This window comes from Grammomys surdaster, unplaced genomic scaffold, assembly GCF_004785775.1.
Source record: "Grammomys surdaster isolate TR1022 unplaced genomic scaffold, NIH_TR_1.0 126182, whole genome shotgun sequence".
In the NCBI taxonomy this organism is placed as follows: Eukaryota; Metazoa; Chordata; class Mammalia; order Rodentia; family Muridae; genus Grammomys; species Grammomys surdaster.
In genome coordinates this window covers 2985272-3009759 of record NW_021620988.1, presented here as the reverse complement: position 1 = coordinate 3009759, position 24488 = coordinate 2985272, and the positions used below count along the sequence as shown (strand labels likewise).

The 24488-nt window shown below is 40.3% G+C and overlaps 2 pseudogenes; one reads left to right on the top strand and one right to left on the bottom strand.

The window, feature by feature from the left end:
• LOC114612760 overlaps nt 1-12493 on the top strand; it is a 13333-nt pseudogene extending 840 nt beyond the window's left edge.
• Nucleotides 12494-22644: 10151 nt separating this feature from the next.
• Nucleotides 22645-22752, bottom strand: LOC114612781 (annotated as a pseudogene).
• Between the last annotated feature and the right edge of the window lie 1736 nt (nt 22753-24488).

Genomic DNA, 24488 nt, shown 5'->3' with positions numbered 1-24488 from the left:
AGAGAGAGAGAGAGAGAGAGAGAGAGAGAGAGAGAGAGAGAGAGAGAACGAACGAATGATTAGAGGAGTAGAGGAGTATGGGAGTGGACACCAGGGCTTTCAGCACAGTCCTGTGCCAAACCTGAAGAGTCTGCTCTTAGCAACCCCACAGTACCCTATAGACAAGCAGCTGGATCTACAGGGAAAATCTAAGATGTGAAACCAAAAGTGCTCCCTATTTACCTTCTCTGCTTCATGGAAGATTCTCAGTGCATTCCATTCCTGCACCTCTCGGGGCTAAGACCTGACTCCTCTTATAAGTGGCTTAATGTGAGATTTCCTTGTCCTAGAAAGTGATACCAAAAGTACTTGTAGCAGAGCCATTAAAATCTACTTCTTTGAATACAAAACATCCTCCTCATTTCAGATCTCAAGGAAAGACGATATTTGAAACCACCACCAGTGATTACCCTGCATATCAGCTAACATACACATCAGCACATAAGGAAATCTGCTGACAACCAAAAACTGTGACAAACACCAAAGTGCAGAGGACTAAAGGAAGTATCTTGCAGGAGGGCAGAGGAGGGTGGCAAGCCATAACACAAAGCACAGGGATTTACTCCACACAGCCTAGGTGATGGCAGAGCTCAGCAACTGTCATATGTCGGCATTATCAGCACTAGTTCACAAAATGCGCAGAAGTAATGGCACACTGTGCATGTTGAAGACTTTGAGCTGTAATAGTCTATATCTCACTTCTGGTGTCATGTTTAATCTCGAGACCAGCCTTTACTTCACTGTTCACATTTGTATTTTTTAAAAAATATAATTATTCTATTTTTGAAATTATAAGATAATTACACCATTTTCCTTCCCTTTCCTCTCTTCGAACTCTGCCAAAACCATCCTTTCTCTCTTTCAAATTCTTTTTTTTTATCAACCATTGTCATATAGATGAGTATGTTCTTAAATACATAAATACTCCTTGCTCAGTCTGTATATTTTTATTTATATGTGTGTTTTCAGGGCTGACCATTTGGTATTGGATAACTATTGGTGCGTTCTTCTTTCCCCCTCTCTCAGCATTGCTTAGTTGCCTGTAGTTCTTCGTGTAGATCCCCTGGGCTTTCTTCCAGTTACAATGGCATGTCTATAGATGTTGCCTTGGTTCAGGTCAGGTCTAGCCAGTCATGTTGGTAAGAGTTTATGTGTATACCTTCTAACAGTCTTTAGACACACAGTCTTATAGTAAACTCCCTGATCCTCTGGCTCTCAAGATCTTTCTGCCTCCCCTTCCACAATATTCTGCAAGCCTTAGGCACAGGAGTGTTCTGTAACGCATGCATTGAAACTGACCTCCACAATTCAGATTTCCATTGGTTGTGGATTTCCGTAATGATCTATTGCAAAGAGAAGTTTCCTTAATGAAGGGTAAGGACTATACTTATTTGTGGGAATAAGGACAAATATTTAAAGTCTAATCGGGGATTATGTTGGTTTAACAAAGGGGTAGCTGTAGGCTCTCCTCTGATAGCTGTGACTTGGGTTTTTGGTGAATGATTTGGGTTATGATGCATAGCTTGTCTCTTGTTGAACATTTGTTAAGTCCAATTAGAGAACCATTGGTTACCACTGAAGTATTCATCCCACTACTGCTTGCTTAGCATTATTGGGTCATGCTGGTTGTTGTGGTGGTTCATGTGTGTTATAGCTGGTTATTGTTTGCTTCCCTCCTTTGGAACCTTGTGTGGCATGAAAGAGTCTCCAAGTGGAAAGCTTTCCTGGTTGGGACCTCTGGGTCTGGCTTCTAAAGTCCATGATACCTTTATTAGTAGGGGCTTACCTTCTACCTCTAAGAGACAATCAAGGACACTAGCAGTAGCTTCTACTGTCTGGAAGTCTCTTAGAAAACCTTGACCAACAACTCAAAAGAGGGCTCATATGCCTGGTGTTGGAGTTTTTGTTAGCTGGTCTTCTGCTCTTGGGGAAAACATTGTCAGACTAGATAAGATAGTTTCATTTAAACACTATACACATATTTATACACAGGCTTGCACATATTATGTGGTGCTTTTAAAAGGATAGTGTTAATATACCATTTCTTAGAGTTTTTCAGACCTCTTTTTGGTTTTTACCCTCCTCTCTTTGTTCTGTTTTTCTTTCCCTCTTCCCTAATAAACATCCTCAAGGTTTTCCTGATTTCCCAGTCAGATCACTTGTACCCTGATATTTCCTTCTCTGTTGCTTCCTGACCCCAATAATGCCTCCTTTTTACTTTCTTGCTTTCTACAGTTACTCTAGAACATGTACTCATATCTCAAGATTTGGAGCTAGGAGCTGCAGATGAAATAGAACAATGTTTGACTTTACAGGCCTGTGTTATCTCACTTAATATGATGTTTTCTAGCTCCAACCATTTACCTGAAAAATTCATGACCTCATTTTTCTTTGCAGCTAAATAAATTTCATAGTGTTTATGCCTCATATTCTTAAAATAAATTCACAACATGACCAAGATTTGTCTTACCCATTGATTGGCCCGTCTTTGAAGAAAATGTGATATGTTAATATGTGTACTTACAATCTGTATATTTTACACATATCATCTCAATACACAATCCTCTAGAGAGACCTTTTGTCTAGTCATTATTAGTTTATGATACGTGATAGTAAAACATCAAACTAGTTCCAGTTCCTGTCTAATCATTATTTTTTTCCTAAGTAGATGGCTGTAAAAATAGCTGCTCATTAAAATCAGGATCTGCTCATCAACTATTAACGAGATATCTGAACAATCCTACTCTGGTGGACATCCAACTTTCATCCTGTGTAGTCTTTCATCTGTGCCATATGGGATTTTTACCAAAGGATTTCTACGACAAGAAATTGAACTATGTTGTCCTCATTGTCTACTCTGTTCTCTGATTATTTTGTATGTTTTTCCCCAGAAGTGTAACAAATACAACTATTTCTGCTACCCTGACATTTCTTCCACCAAGTCATTCCTTTACCAAACTCACTTTCCCATGCCTATTGCTCTTATAATTAAAAGAACATGGGCTTTAGACTCATAGAATATTGGGTTAGAATTCCTGCCTGTCTAAGAGTTGGACCTGTTGCTTCAGGCTCAGCAGATTGATCTTTTGTGTCTTCATCTAAGGAAGCAGCTGTTAGACAGTGAGCTGAGAACAATGCAGAGGTGGATCACATGCCTAGACAAAGGAAAACAGTCTATGCACTTTAGTCCCCCTGGATTCTTCTGCAGCAGTCAAACACTTCCTTAGCTGCCTTACAGCATTGTCCCCTTCTGACTTCTCCATTGTGGATCACCTCAACTGCATTCTAAGGACTTCAAGAAAAAAAAATACACAATGCCTTGCAGTTACTCTGAGCTCTACTTTGTGTCTTTTCTTGTAATAAATGAGCAACTGTTAGCTTTTGTTCTTAATGCAGTAAGTCATATCACTAGTTCTGTCAATTTTTTTCTTAAGCTTGTTTTTCTCATGTATATTTCCCAAAAATACTGCAAGGAGTGAGAACTGTACTGTAGTACAGTAGTACTTAGTAGTTCAAAACCAACTTTTATTAAGGGTTCTTAAATGCTTTGATGCCCTTCTAGCCCACTATTCACCAAAGGTAGTGGAAAGGAAAGGTTAACAGAGCAAAGGAGGATATGAACCCATTTAGAAATATTTCAATGGAGCAAATCCAATCTGCATTGCCAGGATATCAGCAGTTCAGCTCACATGAACCACCACCAGCAGCAGCAGCAGCAGCAGCAGCAGCAGCAGTTCAATCCACTTGCAAATACCATTCATGAATCAGCATCTGCTGGTCAATCCAGAAGAAACCACAAGGCTCTGACAATCAGCCTGAGTCCTTTCGAAACCATCAAGAAGCTGCCAGAACACCACCAGAAGATTTTTGGTGCATTTCTCTCTATGAAGTCACAACAAATGATAACCAACAAAGAATGGTAAGGTGTACCAATACCACTCCGTGTTGTCAGTGAAGACCAATGTCAGCAAAGCAATGATGACCAGTAAAGAATAGCAAAGTATACCAATACCATTCAGCATTGTCCATTGTCCATTGAGCTATATTTATATCCTTTGCAAACATCACGTGTTCTCTCAAGCATCCACTCTAGCAAAAAATCACATGTCCTTCTTCCAAGATGCTTCTAGAAAAACATTATGTGTCTATTCTTAGCAAAACATCCCCCCACATGTTTGCTTCAGTAAAAACTTCTTCTCATAAGACAGTTTTCAGAAAAACACCATATGACACAAACTGAGTCTCCAAAGAAATCAGAAATTTCTACTTCACTGGACCACAGAGATCTACAGCCCCAAAAAGAATTTAGCTCCAGCCAACTAAGCATCTCTAACATAGATCTACTTTTAGATATGTGGGCAGAGATGAGAGAACCAGAAAAGCATGGTGAGGAGCCTAGAAACTAGCAACAGAAGACACCCATATATCCATGAGCTGTAAAAGAAGATGCTGATTAAAAGTGGGAGTGGTGGCCATGACAATTTATCTACTGCCAAAGACCCAAGGCCAAAGCAGGAGGTGTTAGAGGGGAACAAATTGTCTCAACTTATTCTCCTTTGATATGTTGATCTTCTACTGGTATTAGTTATTCACTGAATCTATTCAGAAGTTCTAGTGATATAATTCCCAGGTATAAAAGTAAGATGAGAAACATGAGAAAAGAGAAGATCTTGGGTGGAAATGAATAAAGAATTACCACTGTAGAGCAACCTTTACTCTGTGTTTCAAAGAGTCTTCTAATGTGTCATGTGGCCTGACAACACAGAATAGAAGGTAGGATTTCCAAAATACTGGTCAAAGTGAACAGGCCCAGTTTTAGAACAAGTCAATGTCATGAGCTTCCTAACCTGCTACACAAAGGAGTCTCTCTTCTGTACACTCCTAGCAAAGAAAACAAAAAGCAAAAAAAACATAACCCAGCCATTTCAGACAAACCAATACTGAGGTATAATCTACAGAGGATCCTTCAACAGTGAACATAAAAGACAGAATGAAAGAACAGCATCTTCACATTTAAAGGGAATTAAAAGAGGCCTGAAAACTAAGTTCATCCATGGTTTGGAATAAAGTGACAAAAAGTTATTATACAAATGACAAATTTTAAGAGAATCTGTAGATTAGAAAACTGCAGTACTCTGGCCTTGAGCATCATGTCATGAGAAGAGAAGAGGATGCCAAGCATGTTTTTAATGGTGAAAGGAATCATACACCGGGAAATATTTTGCAACAAAGACTCAGTGTGCACACTTTACATTTAGCTGGTTAAAAAGATATGTTGTGGGTGGAGAGGTGCTTAACACTTAAGAGCACTGGCTGCTGTTCCAGAGACCCTGGGGTTCGATTCCCAGTATGAAATTACATTTTGGGAGAAGCAGAGTCACACAAAGATTGGGTACATTGCTGACAGGAAGTGCTCATTTGTCTGGAAGGAATGGCTAATTTCCCTCCCAGTCTCACTGGAGTCTCATCAAACACAAGCCTCTTAGATGATTCTAGGCACCCAGTGACTCCTATCGTTAGAGAGAGAATTCTCATCCTCTTGTGACAATCTGTCGTGCTTTTGTTTGCAAGGGTCCAGTCTCAGTGTTTCACAGTAGAAGCTGCATCACATTCTTATTAGAAATTAAATGATCACTTTGAAACAGAAAGAAATGAGGTGGAGGAAAAGGTCCTGCTATGTCTTTGTTGGAGGGCTTAGCATGAAACTAGAATTTTCTGCCTCCTGTGTAAGGAAGTGAGTGAATGATGAGCATAATATTTATGCCAGCCTTGCAATTGGATTATTTCCTCCTCCAAAGCAGAGCTGCTAATATCACACTGGCTCTCTGGGGTGAGACCAGTTGTTTATTTCCCCACTACTCATCCTAACCCCAATGTGGCTGTTTGAAAGACTATGATTACATAGACTGCACACACATGGCCTTCTGGACTTTAAAAAAAAGACACAACAACTGTGATTGTTTTCAGTGTTGGGAAGATACTCAGAAGGCTATGATCACTCTGAGGAAAGCTAGGTATGAATCTAGCTCTAGGAAACTTCTGCAGAGACCAAGATCAAGGACAGTCCATTTGTTGGGTAGTTGTTTTTCATTTGGGGGAATTTAGAGATGGGGAAGCATCTATGTTTTTCAGCATGCTATCTACTTTAATCTAAATAACATTTCCACAGAACTCTCTGAAAAAAAAAAAAATAAAACAATTCTATGATGTCATCACAACACTGGCTCGAGGGAGAAAGCCTGATATAGTTTTATTAAGCAAGTATCATTTTATTAGATTAAGAGACCTAGACCCTTCTCATTAGCTTAACAGCTAGTCTTGATGGCATAAGAATTTGAATTTATCTTCAATTGAACAAACATATTAAGTGCCTACTGTGTGTCAGGCACTATGGAAACCTGGATTAAATAAAACTGCTTCACAGTCCACAGTTTCCTTTTCTTGGAAAATTAAAGCTCATGTAAATATGGTATGGCACATATAGACTTCTATCAACAAAAGACTTCATTTTATTACATTTTAATTTTATTTATTTATTTCTTTTGAGAGGTTGCATGTGGGCCACAAGGATTATACAGAGGTCAGAAGACAATTTGTGGAAATCAGTTCTCTCCTTCCACTATGTGAGTCCCAGGAATCTAGCTCAGTCCTCAGACTCGGTGTCTGCACAGTTTCTGACCAGGTGTTTCATCTGCCCCCAAGGTAGAACTTCTTCCAATAACAGTACTTAAGGAAGAAATGCTTTGAGGTATTTACTAAACAGGAAGCTTGGTTATTACTGAGAACAGGAGGGAGGGCACATTCATGAATAGGCTAAAGAGCTGAAGTCTCTCAAGTTCTCTGAAATAGGTGAGTACTTTAAAAAGCATCATTGACTTGCAAACTATTTGGGCTTAAATAAATAAATAAACAAACAAATAAAGCCTTGCAATTGTATAGCATCCTTATATACTTGAGATCAAAAACCTATAATAATGTAATGCAATCACTGAAGTCATTATAGAATCTTTTTTTTAACAATGTGATAAAATGTTCATGCTAAAATATTATGAGCTAGTTAACCTCTGGTGCCTGATGCTTCTTGGGACCAATGCCTTATAGTTTCTTCTCCACATTTAGCTAACATGAGCTGTATAGTTGTATAACACCCAAAATTGCACTTTTGGTATGTTATAGAAGACTCTAGCTTCTATCTTAAGAGACTCTTTCTCTCCCTCCTTGCCCCCCCTTTCTTTTTCCCTCTATTCCTAACTGTAAAGGAAGGTCAGTTTCTGTCATGTGACCAACTCCATAAAGAGATAGACCTGGTTAGGAACTGTGCAGTCTCTCTGTCCCTAGCCACATGAATGAAGTGGAAGCTATTTATCAAACCGCTGACAACCTCATGAGAAATGTCCATCCAGAACACTGGGCTAAGCCACTTCTGGCTTCTCACTCTCAGAAATGGTGTCAGATGATAAGTGCTTATTATTTTAAGCACTTCTGCCTTGTGTTATGCACTTGTTATGCACAGCTAACTTGTGCAATTGAATGGGAAACAGATGTATGTGATAGAAACATTGCCAAAAAGTTAACATTGACTATTGCAGGAGTTATGAGTAGGCAGGATGGCTCAATACTAAAGGCCATGAAACTGAGTTAGATCTCCAGGCCCCACATGGTAGAAGGCAAGAACTGACTCTGGTGGGTTGTCTTCTGATCATATGTAACCCATGGGACACAGATGCACATCCTATAGATAGATAGATAGATAGATAGATAGATAGATAGATAGATAGATAGATAGATAGATAGATAGATACATAGAGAGATACATAGAGAGATACATAGATAGATACATAGATAGATACATAGATACATAGATACATAGATAGATACATAGATAGATACATACATAGATACATAGATAGATACATAGATACATACATAGATACATAGATAGATACATAGATAGATAAATTAGTTAGATAGGCAACAAATAAATGAATGTTTTTAAAGTTATGAGTAACTTTCACTTTTTGCACATTCCCTGTATTATTTCCTAATTATCCATATTAATTTCATATCATTTCTCTTAAAACAGGAAAAAGTTCTTTACAAGACAGTTTAACACAAACTTATTTTAGATGGATTTTTGTTTTGTTTTAATGCCAAATAGAAATTACTACTCCTGGGGATCCTATCTCATAGAGATAATTCCCATATCAAGTTAGAGACTGTGAAAAATAATTTTACATTTTGATATAAATTCCATGTTTTCAGGAAAAAATTAAGAATGCTACACATAATCTCTGTATAACAACACTCCTATACACCAACATTCTTTCACTGTAAACACCTTACAATGGACATGTGTGTGTGTACATGTTGGGGTGTGTGTGTGTGTGTGTGTGTGTGTGTGTGTGTGTGTACATGTGTGCATGTGCACAAACCTGTATGAGACTATGTGGAAGTCGTGGTCAACCTCTGGTTGCCATATAATTTGTTTGGTGGAGATAAAATCCTCCTAGGCCTGGAACTTATCATTCCTCTAGGCTGGCTAGATGATGAATCCCAGAAACCCACCTGCCTCTGCCTCCCCAGTACTGGGATCATAAGCACACACCACTAACTACTCCCTGCTTTTTCATCTGGGTTCTGGAGACTGAACTCTCAGGTCCTTGGGATTGCATGGCAAGCACTTTACCAATCAATCTCCAGCTGCATATGTGGTTTGCCTTTCTGAACCAATAAAGATTTATCATGTGTCTCCTTGATATAATTTTATATTTATTTATTTATTAATATTATTTTAGTAGTTTTGAATTTTTGCTAAAATATAATTCCTATGACTTTCAGGTTGGCCTTCTATCCTTTTTTTTCTTAACTTTTTTTTTTTTTCAGAAACAAGGGTAACTCAATCTCTCTGGGTACAACAACTACAATGCTAATCTTTCAAGCCGTATTAAATCTAAATCCAGTGGCTAATTCGACATACAAACTGGGTGACACTAGTAGCTACATCTTGCCCTATCTCTATCCCATCCAAAAAAGCTGGCCTTCTATTCTAAAAGTTAAAACTGACTCATTAGCAAATGCTCAGAGTTTTGCCTCCTGTAATGGAACATCAACATCTTAGTCACAATAGCTTAGAATTCCAGCTCCATTTCTTTAAAGAAGCAATGATATATAGTAAAGCAAAAACCAGTGTGAGGAGTCCAGGATTCTAATCTTAACCACAAAGATTATGACAAAGAAAATGGCCTTAGATTTCAAGGATAGTGCCCATTGCCAAAGCTGGGTGTTACTGGCCAAACCAAACCTTATTAGGCCCAATCTCTAACAAAACAGATCCATTTACAATAGTAATCTTGTTATTTGTTGAATCATACCTACAAGACACAATTAAAACAGCATTCAATATTCTCTGCCTGTGACTAGACAGTAAACAGAAATAAGAACCAGATAATGTTTCAGATAATTGAAATGATATGAAACAGAAGAGTTTTGCCCAGTACTATGGGGTTTTGTGAACTTTATTAAATCTATGAGTAATTCAACTCTTCTCTATGCTGGGATTCCAGTAACTTCATTTTGTGTGCATGTGTTTGCCTCTCTCTCTCTCTCTCTCTTTCTCTCTCTCTCTCTCTCTCTCTCTCTTTCCCTTCCATCCCTCCCTCCTTCCTTCCTTCCCTCCCTCCTTCCCTTTCTCCCTCTCTCTTTACTTCCCTCCTTTCTCTGTTTTCTTCTCACCAAGAGGATTGAGTTACATAAAAACTACCAATGACAGTGTTGGGAAGCTTATAATATTAAAGACAGACTTAGTCACATAGAAATTTTTTTAAAATTCTAGAAAGAGCAAATTAATTTTTTGTATTTCTCCAGCAGTCATTCGGCTCCTCCTATGTGCTAGTTATTATTGGAAGAGCCAAAGCAATGTCAGTCAAATAACAAAGGCGTCTGCTCTCATGGAATATGTGTTCTGGAAAGAGGAGGAAGATAATGCACTGTACAAATGACAGTGGTTGCTTTAGAAACTTGAAACAGACTTGGAAATCAGATAAATAATAAAAGTGATTAGTGGATGTTTTAAGTGTGGTGGTTAAAGAAGGATTTTATGAATGGGAATTGTGCCCTAACCATGGGTAAGAGGGAGATTATCACACTCAAAAAAAAAAAAAACCCGCTAGTCTAAAGACAGTAAGACAAAGACCAGCCTGGCATATTGAAGGAGACATCAAAGGAAAGAAGGTGTATGATTTGTCAAATCCTCACAAAAAAGATTAATTCAAAAGATAAATAGAAATGTTTAAGGTCCCTTTATTATGATTAGTACATACTCTCATCATTTTTCAGAGTGCCAACAGAAACAACTTAACTCAAGGGACAACCAAGTCAGCTCAGGATTCAGAAGGTCTCAGTCCACCATGGCAGAAATAGCGCAATGGCTGGAGCAGCTTGATTTTTTATGGGTAAGACCTTAAGGAAGAGGCTGTTCCTCACAGCAATGAGGCTAAAAGCAGAGCTGAGAGCATTCACTGGAGCCAGAAGTGTCTGTAATCTTCGAATGCTGCTCCACTAACCTACTTCCACCAGCCAGGACAAAAAAGAATATCCTCTGCGCATCAGGGGAGTGCTCAGGTGCATGCAAATGAAGAATCTACATCAGTCCCTCCTCGAGGCCCAGGGACCATCACAGAAGACTAAGAGCCAGGATGACAGGAGCAAAACAGTGTCTTCCGAACATGACAGGACCATTGTGATCATAAACTCATAGCAGCTGTGGTTGCCTACACAAAGTTTATGAGCATACGGAGCACTGGGAATTTTAAGACTGAAACTATTCTGAAAAACACTGTTGTAGGGAATTCTTGACATTGAGCTTGCCGGAACTCAGAGGACCGTGCAGCACAGAAGGAATGCTCATGAAGCCATGGGCCCCAGCTACTAATGATGTGTCAATATTCATCATCAGAAACAATGGAAACAATGCATTGACACAAGGAATTAGTAGACTTGTAAGAAAGCAGAGCTAGAGAATCTGGGGGTGCCTCTTGTTCTTCTTTTTTATAAATGGAAATACACTTTAAGAGGCAAGTCTACAAATAAAATATAAAATAGAACATTTCTAGAAGTCTTAACTGTCATCCTTCAGGAAATAATTTATTGGCCCAAGGTCTGGCCATGAGAACATCATTCTCCCACCCTGGGTGAGGAATCTTTCCCTACATGGGAATGTTGTTGAATTAAATGAAGACATTCTGCCCAAGTGCTGTTGAATTAGACGATGACATTCTGTCCCATCGCTACTTTTGTTCTGAAGTTGAGATCATCCCCATGGTGTCCATGTACTCTGAAGAAGACAACATTGAACATGCCTGTATCTACAACAAATATAGTGTTCATTGGAAAACTTCCAAAACACCAAGACTATGAATCGACTATCACTCCTAAGAAGAAAGACATGGTGAAGAAATTACAGAATACTGTTTTGCTGAAAGCAGAACAACTCTTGGAAAGATATACCAAAGACTATAAGCAAGAAAAGAATAATAAGTAGGAGACAAAATTTGCTGGAATATGGCCATCCAGCAAGAGCTGGGAAAAGGGAGTTGCCCAACAGAAGCAGCAGCAGCTAGAACAGGAACAATAATTCCTTTGCCTGTGAGGAGATGATCCAGAAGCAGGAGCTTGAAAAGGAACAGCTAAATATTGCCCAAGCATTTGGGAAGTTGGACCCTGGCTTCTATGGGCCTCTGTGGGCCTCTGTGGGCCTCTGTGGGCCTCTGTGGGCCTCTGTGGGCCTCTGTGGGCCTCTGTAACCCAATGTGGAAATATGTTTTTTAGATGTGGCCCCTCCCCCCTCTCATCTACACAGACTTCAAACTATAACACAAGCATGAGTCCAGCTAAGTCACATGTGGTAGGCAGGTCCCCAAACCCAAGCTCTAAGCATCATAGAAAATGTTCCCATCATTGAAGACCTGCACCACATTGTGGTGACATGCAATTTCCAGCTTGCCAGTGAAAATACTCTCAAAGGCTTTGCAACTTGTGGAGTCTTTTGTAGAAAACTGAGAAATGAATTTATAATCACACATGTCCTGGTCCCCAGACAAAATGGTGGGCCTGATTATTGTCATACAAAATGAAAAAAAAATTTTCCTTATGCAGGATGATGTTGTCATCCTCACTCTTGGCTAGATCCATACTCGCTCAACCCAAATACCTTTTTGTCCAGTGTAAATCTGCCCACTCACTGTCCTATCAAATAATGTTACCAGAATTGATAGCAATTGTCTGCTCTGCCGCTTTCTAAGAAACTAGATTCTTTAAGTTAACTGACTGTGGCCTTCAAGAGATTTCATCCTGCTTATAGAGAAACTTTCCACTCTTGTGGCAGAAATCACATTTGTCCTGCAACTGCAGCCACTTCACTGTCAAAGACAGAATTATCACCATCACAGACCTTTGACAAACCTCATAGTCCAGGGAAATGGCTCACTGGGTAAAAGCCCACCAAGCCCAACAGCCCAAGTTCAAGCCATGGGACCCACACTGCAGAAGGAAAGAACCAAGTCTCCCCAACTCATACTCTTACCTCCACTTGTGCACTATGGTATATGTGCACTGCCCCCCTCCACTAAATAAATAGATAGGTAGATAGACAGATAGATAGATAGATAGATATAGATTATAGATAGATAGATAGATAGATAGATAGATAGATAGATAGATAGATGTAATTAAAATAAATAAAGCATAGATTAAGAAGAATTAAGAAAAAAGTAAGAAGTATTAACAAAAAACTAAAGGTACAAATGACAGAAATTAGCATAATGCCAGTAGTCGCCAGGGCAAATATGACTCATTCATGCTCATGTTAAAAGATGCAATAAAATCCTGTGGTGTTTACAAGACCCTAAATGGGATATTTGAATTCAAAGGAATAGATAAAATATACAAATTAGTGCATGGAAATGAGGCAGAAGTAGCTATATTAATATCAGTTTACTTTTTTAAAAATCTAAGAAAGGAGGGACACACGCATGACTCAACCCCTGAGAAGCTACTGTCAGTTAATAACCTCTAGGGAAGGGATTTCAGTTTTCTTTAAGGGTGTGACCTTTGGCAGGATCATGCTGCAGTGGATGGCCACACACACACACACACACCACACACACACACACACACACACACACACGAGTGTATGGGCAGCCCAAGCTCAGTGTCGTATGTTCTCTCCATCTTTCACTCTTCGCTCCAAATTCTCACATGTGAGTGTATAACTCAGAGTAACCATAGAAACCAAGAAAGTAAAAAGGAACCACCAGGATGGGGAGGAGCAACAGAGAGAGCAATAGCAGGGTCAAAGCAATTTGAAGGGAAAAATGAGAAAAAGGAGGGAGGAGATTAATTGAGAGGGAGAAGGGATACTAACACAGAAAAGAGGAAGGGAGGGGTAAAATAAGTATGGATGTTTTGAAAAGTCATAAAGAGTCATATTAATCCATTTACCTAAAATTACATACAAAACACATAAGTCTACGTATCCATACACACACACACACACACACAGACACACACACACACAGACACACACACATACAGCTTAAGTAAAAAATTCTCAACTGGGCTGTCAATACCCCTTCTCATGAACCAGAGACTATTTCACGAAAACATTAATACCAAGCATGATAAGTTCCTTTACAAATTTCCCAAAATATTATCAGTTATTGCTCTTGTTCGCAGTTGCTTCCCAGAGGATTAAGGTAAGTCCCTACTGATGAAGACACCATGATCTTCAGACATGAGACCCAAAGGATCCAAGCTAGATCTGACCTGAAGGCCTCCTCCCTCAGATCTAGCTTTCATAGTACCAGAAGGTGCCATGCAAGCTTCCAAGGGAGGGAAGAATATATGGTCCCACCCAGATACCACCTATGAAGTACAAAAACAACCAACATGGCATGATAACTCTAAGGGTATAATACTGTCACTCAAATCCTGGTGACAACCAATGGCTATGTAACTGGACTAAGCCTATTTAACAAGAGGTACTGAACTTAAAACCTACTCAACCATGCATGGTATTGAAATCTTAGCCAATTGCCTAGGGCTATTGACATTATGAATCTTGAAGGAGAGTCTACAGCTGCCATTTTACTAAACCAGTATAATTCCTGACTGCACTCTGAATACTTACTCATCTATTCACAGATAAATGTAACTCTTACCCTTCACTAAAGAGACATCTCTTCACAACAAATGAAGACCATTGCAGGAAATTACAACTAATCAAAATACAGAAAACAAGTGATTGTGTGGACCAGCCCTAACTAGTCCATCTACAACACAATTCCTGTTGTAAGATTCAGGGACTGTTGAGGAAGATGGGGCAGAAAGAGCCAGAACAACAGAATGTCTACTGTAAGATATTATCTCCTGGAAACATCATGGAAGTTATAACCATTATGTTCCAACAACATGGCTGCCTGAAGAAGATCTGAACAAGGAGGACCCACACAGATGTACTAACATGGAGGGAGAAAATATCCTCCTAGGGTTTCAATCCTAGACAAAGAACTTTAGGCAACTAAGAAATTCTGGGAGTGGGAGAAAATAGCTTTTCCCAAAGAACACTCCAATTGGTTATCAAACACCAAATAGTCAGCCTTGAAATCAGATACATAAAAGTAACATTATACAGAATAAGTGGGTTGTATTTTTATTAACTTATTTATTAATTCACTTTATATCCTGATCACAGCTCCCCCTCCCACCTCTCCTCTGAGTGCCACCTTCACAAACCCCTCCCACCACTTCCTCCTCTCCCTCCCCTCAGAGAAAGGGAAGCCTCCATGAGTACCATCCGTGGCACATCATGTGGCAGCAGGGCTAAACGCATCCTCTGCCTTGAGGCTAGGCAGAGCTGTAGGCCTGACAATGGATCTCAGGGAACAGGACCAATACTCACCTCTGCCAGAGGGGCCTAATCTGAATGTTCCTGGGACCCAGCAAACCTCCTGGGTAAGACACACAGTCTTGGGCCAGGGGGTGGATGTCAGGCATCAGATTGTATTTATAAATTTAGGAATGCTAGCAAGCCTAGCACTAAAAGTCTGTAACTGCCATGTTTGTGTGTGTGTGTGTGTGTGTGTGTGTGTGTGGTGTGTGTGGTGTGTGTATCTGTGTATGTGTCTGTGTGTGTGTCTGTGTGTAAAACAACAATTAAATTCAAGGAAGCCAGAGGCCATGAATTTGAAAAAGTAAAGATGGGGCACATGGAATGGGTTGAAATGAGGGAAGGGAAAAGGAAAAATAATGTAATTACGTATTTTAATTTCAAATTTAAAAAAGAAGAGGACACAACATTGGGAGTGGGGAGGAGGTAGGGTTGATCTGGGAGGAGTTTGGATTAGGAATGGGGTGAATATGAGTAAATAGATACATTGTATCCACATGTAAAATTCTCAAGGAATTATTAAAAATATTCAATTTTAAAATCCAATTTATTTATTTGTGTGTTTGTTTATTTGGGGTGAGGGTTGAAAATAGGATTTCATGTAGCCCTGGCTGTCTTAAAACTCCCAACGTAGACCAGGCTGACCTTGAACTCACCTCACAGAAATCTCTTGCCTCTGCCTCCTTCATGCTGAGATTAAAGTCATGCCCCACTATACCGGGTTTATAAATCCAATTTTAGAGGGGTAATTACTGATATATTTATACTCCACTAAAGTAACAAAACAACCAGAAATGCTTTGCACCAGGTCACACGGCATTTCATTGGAAAACTGGTAGAAAGGAGGCTACCATGTGGTGTATCCAGAATCAGACTTAGATTCTTTTAACATTTGTCATTCAGAGTTTGAAAGATTATTAGAAAACAAAACCCACAAACCCTGGCACAGAAAAGGTGAGTCTGTACTGTCTCCCTGACCAGGAACTGTCCAGGGCAGAGTGGCCCCATGCTCCAGCTCAGACACTGCACTCTCTTCTCTCATCCTTACCCATCTTCTTAACTACTTGACATTTTTATGAAGAAGGCTTTTCATTTGATACAAATTTATTTATTCACCTCTGGAAGTAGGATAGGTCCAAATGACCTCATCTGAAGCTTTCAGGAACTGAATTAATTTTCTAGGCTTCAGTGGTTTCCTCAGAGTTACGACAAAGAAGGAAGTATGAGAAGAACTAATTATGATGAACGTGTATAGCTTCATAGTGGAACACTGTCTAACTAACATGTGTGAATTCCTGGGCTCAACTTCCAGTGCCACAATTAATTAGTAATTTAATTCACCTATAACCAATTTAAATATTGAAGAATACCCTTGATTTTACCAATAGGCTTCATTCAATGTATTAGAAGTCCTTAAAAAGACAATTGAAACTTTCAGGAAGAAATCATTTTATTTGGGAGACAGTAACTCAGCCTCTGTTCAGGTGCTGGATTCTGCCCTTCCTGTTGCCATTCAAATTTAGACTGGCCTAGAACTACAGCCCATAACTGCCACATTATTCTTAGTGGCAAGCATTTTAACATATTCTTCTATTGGTTCTCCTCTACCTGAATCATGACTGGTAAAATCAAAAATAATTAAATATGGGACTTTCTTAAGAGAAGTGGGAAATGCGTCTGAAGGATGTGAGTAGACGAGGAGATTTAAAAATTCATAATATTCCTAAACAATGCAGTTCAAAATCAAATCCCAAGAAGACTTTTAGAAGAACTCGACAATTTTTTTCTGAAAAACAGAAATTAGGCTTAATTTGGTGATGGTAGAGGTAGGGGCAACTAACCTACCCAGCAACAGAACATACTAGAAAGCCACAGTGATTTTAGTGTAAGCAGAGGAAAAGATAAATATTTCAAAGAACCAATAAAAGTTCAGAAAGCAATACAGATAGATGATAGATAGATAGATAGATAGATAGATAGATAGATAGATAGATAGATGGATGGATAGATAGATAAACAGACATAGTGAGATAGAGATAATAGGATGGATAATAGATGGGTGATAAAAGGTAGATAAATGATAGATAATAAATATGTGATAATAGATAGATGATAGATAATAGATAAATGGATAACAGATAGATGGATAGATAGATAGGTGATGGATAGATAGATAGATAGATAGATAGATATGAATTTAGTGTATGATAAGTAGATCATCCAATGAGAAAGGTTAGATGCTGTGGTGATTTGAATAGGTTTGGCCCCTAGGATTAATGTGTTTGAATGCTTGGCCATAAGGAGTAGCGCTATTAGGAGGTGTGGTTGCATTGAAGGAAGTGTGTTACTGTGGATAGCAGCTTTGAGGTCTTCTATGCTGAGGCCAGTGCGGTAGTAATCTCCTCTCGGCTGCCTGTGGGAGACAGTTTCCTCCTGGCTGCCTTTGGATCAAGATGTAGAACTCTTGGCTCCTCCAGCACCAAGTCTGTCTGCACAATGCTATGCTTCTCACCATGATGATAATGGACTGAACCTCTGAAACTGTAGACTAGTCTCTATTAAATGTTTGCCTTTATAGGAGTTGCCTTGGTTTTGGTGTCTCTTCACAGAGATGAAACCCTAAAACAGATGGCTTACCTGCTGTTTCCTATTGAGTTTCCTATCATGTTGAAATTCAGCAGATCAAAATAAGACCAGTTTACTTGAGTTCATGCTTTGGTGATAAGGCAATAGTGCTGGGGTACACTGGGGAGACTTGGAGCCTAGGCCAAGCTGCTCTGATCTTGCCTGAGTTGTTCTCTCTGCACAGCTCCACAGTGGGTAGCTGGCTGGTCAGCTGCCTCATGTTTTATGGTCTAATTTTTGTGTCTTTCAATTGTTTGTGAAGAAGATGGTATAGTAGACCTCCAGTTTCTTACCATTGAGCAAGCTACCCAGGGCTGTTTATCTAGCAACAGAGTTCCAAGCACAAGGAAACAGAGGCAAGCTCCAGTACATAAGGGTCTCTTGGAACCGGTTTGCCATCAACCCAAATCATATGCCAAAGTCCAGAGTCATTAGATGCTATCGTTATAGAGGTGAGGCACACCTGACTAATCAACAACATAGTAAGACTTAATCTCACGAAGCAACAACTAGCATAGCAGAAACCTAAACTTTAACAATGAAATCTAGATGCTGGTTCGTTGGGAAGTGACTAGGAATTGATGAGGTCATTAGGGTAGAGCCTCCACGAATACTAATGTTTTATAAGGACAGGCAGAGAGGCCAATCAGATACATATCCATGTGTACACTCTCTAATTGTTACCTGTGGTGCTCTGGGACATCTTGAGATCTGCCAGTATGATGGTCATCAATAGATACAATTCTTTGACCTTTGTAGCTCAAGAACCGCAAGACAAAATAAATCTCCTTGTGTTGTAACTTACACAGTGGCATTGGGTTATTAGTAAACGAAAACAGACTAACAGAGTCATGAAGTATACCCCCAGAGGGTGTATACTCAAGAAAAAGGAAACATCGCCACAACTAATCAAACACAGTGAATTATTCAATAAACAATGCTGAGAAAATTGAACTGTTAAGGAACAACGTAGACTGGACACCTATATAACAACACAATAAATCCTAGTATTAAAATTAAAGATAACATTACCATATTTCAATAAGAAGTTAACACAAATGTAGAATTGTCTGCAGTAAACACGGTGATGGATTATAGGCCATAATGTTTCAAGAAATGCTTAAAATAAATTCAGAAAGGATAAAAGAGGGGAGAAATATGGAAATAGATAATTCACCAAAGAAATAAATAAGCTCTGTATTCTATAAATCTCTGTGGCATCTTTGAGCCTGAAATTCCCATCAACTCTGAATTGTATTGCCACTTCAGAGTTACACAGGGGAGCTAAGCAAAAATTTATAATACCTCCAAATCATTTAAGTCATCTGGCTCCTTGAGTGATTGCAGAGCCCATTGGAACACTGGAAAATCATATCTTCTCTTTTCAGGAGAAGAGATTGTGCCAAGTTGGTGTGGCAGGGGTGTTTCAGCAGAAGCCAAGCATCTAACTGCCTAGGCCAGCCTTGGTAAAATAGCTAACTCATGACTCTGGAAGCCATGTCACAAAGGAAATAAAGACTTCATAAGTAGGGTTAACTGAAGTCTAAATTCTAGGACATTCCTAAGTAAGAAAAGTCTTCCACATAAGAAGACAGCCGTCAAAAAGCTTCTTGGTAACTAGGATGAGTGGTTGTTTTGTTTTGAAGATGCACATGAACCCTACAGTCTTACTACCATCTCTCACACAAGAGTACCGTTCATTTTCAGTCTATGTGATGAATTTGGGGAATTCTCTACCTTACAAGACTGACCAAAAAAAAAAAAAAAAGAAAAGTGTGATAGAGAAAAAAAAGAACAGATTGTGAAATGTGTGTGTGTCTACATCTGCTTCCCCTCATGAAAAATAGACAAAATGTGATTTATTCTGTCAGTGTTTTGAGTGTTAAATAAAACAGTATACTACACAGGTGATAAAATGTAGTGATATGTTAACTGGTTTTTCTTTCCCTTTCCTTTTGTTTTGCTGCTGTTGTGTTTGTTTGTTTGTTTGTTTATGACTGTGACAAATACCTCACAGAGACAACTTAATGTGCAAAGGTTTATTTTGGATCAGGGGTTCAGATGTTTCCTTCTGTGGTCAACTGGCTCAACTGCTTTTATAGCTACAGTGAAGCAGAACAATCATGGAGAAAGGGCGAGGTAGGGAAAGCTGCTCATCTCATAGGGGCCAGGAAGCAAAGGGTCAGAAGGGAAGGGATTGGAGAGCAATCTATCCCAGAGACTTTAATTACTTCCACTAATTAGGTCTTCCCCTTCAGCTTCTACCTTCTAATAATAATAGCAAATTAGGAATCCATCAGTGAGGCAACCCATTAATGAGGTCAGAGCCCTCAGAAGCAAAACCCTTCTAACAAAGTCATCTGGGGAGTACACGTCATATCCTAACCATAACACCTTCCTCTGTCCATTCTTACTTCCTGGTGATGACTCTTATCTGGCTGTTCACACCTTCCTGTCCTTCCCCATTTCTCCTAATAAAACCTTGATGTGAAGTTACGTTTTCTTCCTACTTAATGTACCCTGTGAGTTTTTTATTTGCTCAGAGGGTGAGGAGAATCTTTTTGTTTCACGTAGCGATACAGCATGTGGTCTAGGCTTTGCTTTGAAGTTTCTCATTTTCCCTTAGTATTTAGTGATATTTACTAAGCAATTGTGCACTTACATTTCTTGGTTTATATGTTCGGTACCCAAAACATTCAGCTATTTCAAAGCTGATTTGTTCTCTCTATAATACCATTGCCAATCACAAGCACCTTAGGTTGTGAGAAGAAAGGACCAGTTTTCAACCTGTTCTCATGAAATGATATTTATACCCCAATATTCCAAAGCTTTCTTATTTTTCCATAAGATTTAATACTTCATTCTATGAAGAAAAAGCCAGTCAAAAACAAGAAACAGAGTCTTGATCCATGATGCGGTTTGTCTGTTGCTTGAATGTGCAGCCCCTGAACGCAGAAGCACAGCACTGGAACATTGGCCTCTGCCATAGTGTTGCAAGCTACTGGGAATTTTTAAGAAGCTTACACATTGTAACAGTTAGTGTTGAAAGTATCAATGCTAGCACCTCAGGATGAGCTGTGTCTCAAAAATGAGTTAGTTCTTCAAGAGCACATGGCTTTAAAAATGGAGGCTGGCCCTTTCTGGTTCTCCTGCTTCCCTCTCATTCTGTCTGAGATCTTCCACATTTGCTTCTCCCACACATTCTGCACGGGAGACTTCCACCACCAGATTCTCAACAGAAGTCAGCACCAGCGTCCTTGAAACTGAATAAACTACTTCTTCTTCTTCTTCTTCTTCTTCTTCTTCTTCTTCTTCTTCTTCTCTCTCTCTCTCTCTCTCTCTCTCCCCTCCTCCCTCCCTCCCTCCCTCATTCCCTCCCTCTCGCTCTCGCTCTCTCCCTCCCTCTCTCTCTTTCTCTCTCTTTTACTTTTTACTGGTTCTTTGTGAACCTCACTGTACTCCAATCCCACTCATTCCCCCTCCCCTCACACCGGACGTCCACCCTTGCAACACCCACCCCCAAAAGACAGAGAAAAAAATCTCGATGTGGAAGCTTAACTGTGTCACAGTGTGTCCCACGGTGGACCATTTCATACATTTCTTTGTTTGAAAATGGTCATTGCGATGAGTCGTTGGTCTGGTTCCAGGCCTCTGGCTTCTGCTACACTATCAATACCGGAAGCTCACTGAGACTCCTCTCAGATATCCTGCTATATCCTGTTGTTGCCCTGTGTCATGTGATCCTGTAGTTTGGGATCTGTAGGATGGGCCCCTTCATGAACTCTGTCAGTTCATCGATACTGGGGTGGTCCAATTTAAAGTCCTGGGTCTGGCCCTGAGAGGTATCTGAGTTGGTCAGCCCATTCTGACCCTACACCCCTGAGGTGAGCTCTCCTGCCCTGCCCTGATTGGCCCACCCAATGGCACAGCCAGCAAGGGGCAGTGCCAGCTCTCCCTCTCTCCTGGCTCATCCATGTTTGTGCCATCAGGACCAGCTATACTGTGCTGCCTAGATTGGGTGCAGAGCCTGTTCTCCTGAGTAGCAGGTGAGGGTCAGGGACAGATTTTCTGCTCTCATAATTCCAGGATCAGCTCTACTGCCTGCTGTGGTGGCAAGGAGTGTGTGTGTGTGGGGGGGGTGTCATTTGTCCCTTGCCCATGCTGTTGCAAGCAGACAAGTTGTGGGACCAGCTCTCCCACACTCACACCTTTGGGAGGGCTCACCCAAGTGCTGCAGCAGGTGAAGGGGTAGGACCAGCTCTCCCTCCTGCCACAGGTGGGTAGGGCAAAAGGGAGGGATGGTATCTCTCCTCAGCGATGCCACTGTGTGGAGACCAGGGGCAGGGCTGGCTCTCTAGTTCTCATATCCTCAGGACCAGCTCACCCACAACTCCTGCAACCAGGAGAGCTTCCTGGGCGATGTGCTGGGGCCACTCTCCCGAGTGCTGCAGCTAGTTACAGGTGGTGTCAGTTCTACTGTTCTCATACTCCCCCCGCCCCCAGACCAGCTCTCACAGGATGCCCAGGAGAGGGGTCTGGGCAGAACGACATCAACACATCTCCAGATGGCGGCCCAGACCAGAAACACACACCTGGAATCTGATGGTAATATATCCCTGTGACTGTAGTGCCATGGATCAAGACATAGCCCCTGATGGCAGTATAGACCAGAACCCCACCATGTTCTCAGGCAGCATCACTCATTATCAGGCTGTTCCTCACCACCTTCCAAGTATCCAGTTCTGTCTCTCTTCATTGTTTCCACATCCTTCTGTTTCTCTTTCTCCTCCATTTCTCCACCACTTACTTGTTCCACTTAGTGATACCCGGGGTCTGAGTGTCTGGGTCGACTCAGGAGTGATCTCAGGAGTGCTACGCCCAACCTGTGCATTATGGCACTAGACAGGGGTCATCTTGGGCGTGGTCTGTCCCGGGTACCAGACCTACAAGGCACTAGTAGTCATCTCAGGCTAGCTCCCTGTCCAGGCCCCAGAGTTTCAGACTGGTGGTCATCTCAGGCTTGGTTTTTTTCAGGGAATGTAAGGTCACTAATCATTCAGATGTTCACAGGCCTCTCTCTTCTCTGCCACCTACTGACGCACCTGTGACACCACAGCCACACCTGCAATGCCTCTAGGAGCAGAAACTTCCAGAATTCTTAAGAGTAACACAAAATAGATTGAGAAACACACTCTTTTAAATAAATGAGAAAATAAATATAGTAAATATGGGTGTCTGTACAAACTCAAAGGCTAGAATGATTACTATGTTAATGTTATCACGGAGATGAGTGTGAGACCCACAGGAAAGATGGCAAAGGGGAACTTTTATGGTCCATTCTACGTGTCTCACATTGTCTCAATACTTTACATTAAGAATAGATAAGTTATTTACTTGTTAAACAGCTTTTAAATTTCCTACAGAATTATAGTATGACATGGGATATAGTGAAACCATTGGTTATACATAACTATTTTCCTATTTAAATATCAAAATATAACAGTACAAACCAGATACATATGGATAGACATTTGTAAAACCTAACTCTGTAAAGGTCCTAGAAGTTTGTAAAAAAGCTTGTGAAACAGTTGGCCAGATTTGGCACATGATAAAAAACACCATTTTATTCATATCCAGTCTAGGGACTGTGGAATTCCCTTTCTCTGTGTAGTGTAGCTAGACCACACAGCCTGGCCCTCAGAATGCTCACAGCCTGGCCCTCAGAATGCTTGAGTTAAGGCAAAGGCCAAATTTCAAAAAAAATAAATAATTAAAAAAATATTTAAAGAAGAATTCTAACCAATCATGATGATGGACACTAGTAATTTAGATCCTTGGGAGGCAGAGGGGCTCAAATTTAAAGCTTGGATAGGTTACATAGATAGTTCAAGGCCAGCCTTGGCTAACTGGTAAAACGCTGTCTCTATTTTTAAAAATTTATGAGCATTGGCCTAGCATTATCAAGACACTGGTATGGGCGGGGGGGTAGCAAGCAGTACAAGTAACAGCTCACTTCATCACTGCATAGTTCTGAGTTAAAGTTCATGATGTCATATTTTTCTTTTAAGCCTCAATTCCCTCTTGTATAAAATATGCTTTTCTAAGTCAAACTGAGAGTATAAAGGTTAAAGTATTGCTAACTTTTAACCTACACCTCTTGGAATAACCTACTGCATTGCCTTTGAAAGCAAGCTAGAAGTCTTGGGGAAATCAACAAGATTGTCAGACATGAAACCAACAAGTGAGCTTGGAGCCAGACAAAAGTCAAATTTCTCTCCAAACAAGCATGAATATTATTCATAATGCACTGTTGGCTACTGGCTCATGAGAAGACATGCTGACACTAGGACTTGAAATCACACAGTGGCCCTGGGTTCTAATAAGCCAGAGGTAGATGAGTTGTTTTAACCTCAGAAGTACTAATCTTTATTCAAGTGAAGAACTTAAGACTTCAGATCCACCACATCTACATAAAGGTGTATCTATGAGAACACCAGGTCTTCACTGATTCTCATGCAGTATCTTGGGATTTTGATAACATAATGAAAGTACTCATTAGAATGAAGGAAAAGGGGGGAGGCATCTCTGGGATGTACCAGAGATCTGGGATGGGAGAAGCTCCAGGGAGTATAGGAGGGTGATTCTAGCTAAGAGTACTAGCAGTGGGGGATATGGATCCTGAAGTGGCCACCTCCTGTGAGCAGGCAGGACTCCCAGTGGAGGACTAAGGACACCAACTCACTCACAAAAACTTCTACCCAAAATGTGTACTGCCTAAAAGATGTGCAGGACCAAAGATGAGACCTCACAGGGAATGTCCAACTAATGACTGGCCCAACTTGAGACCCATCCCATGGGCAAGAACCAATCCCAGATGTTA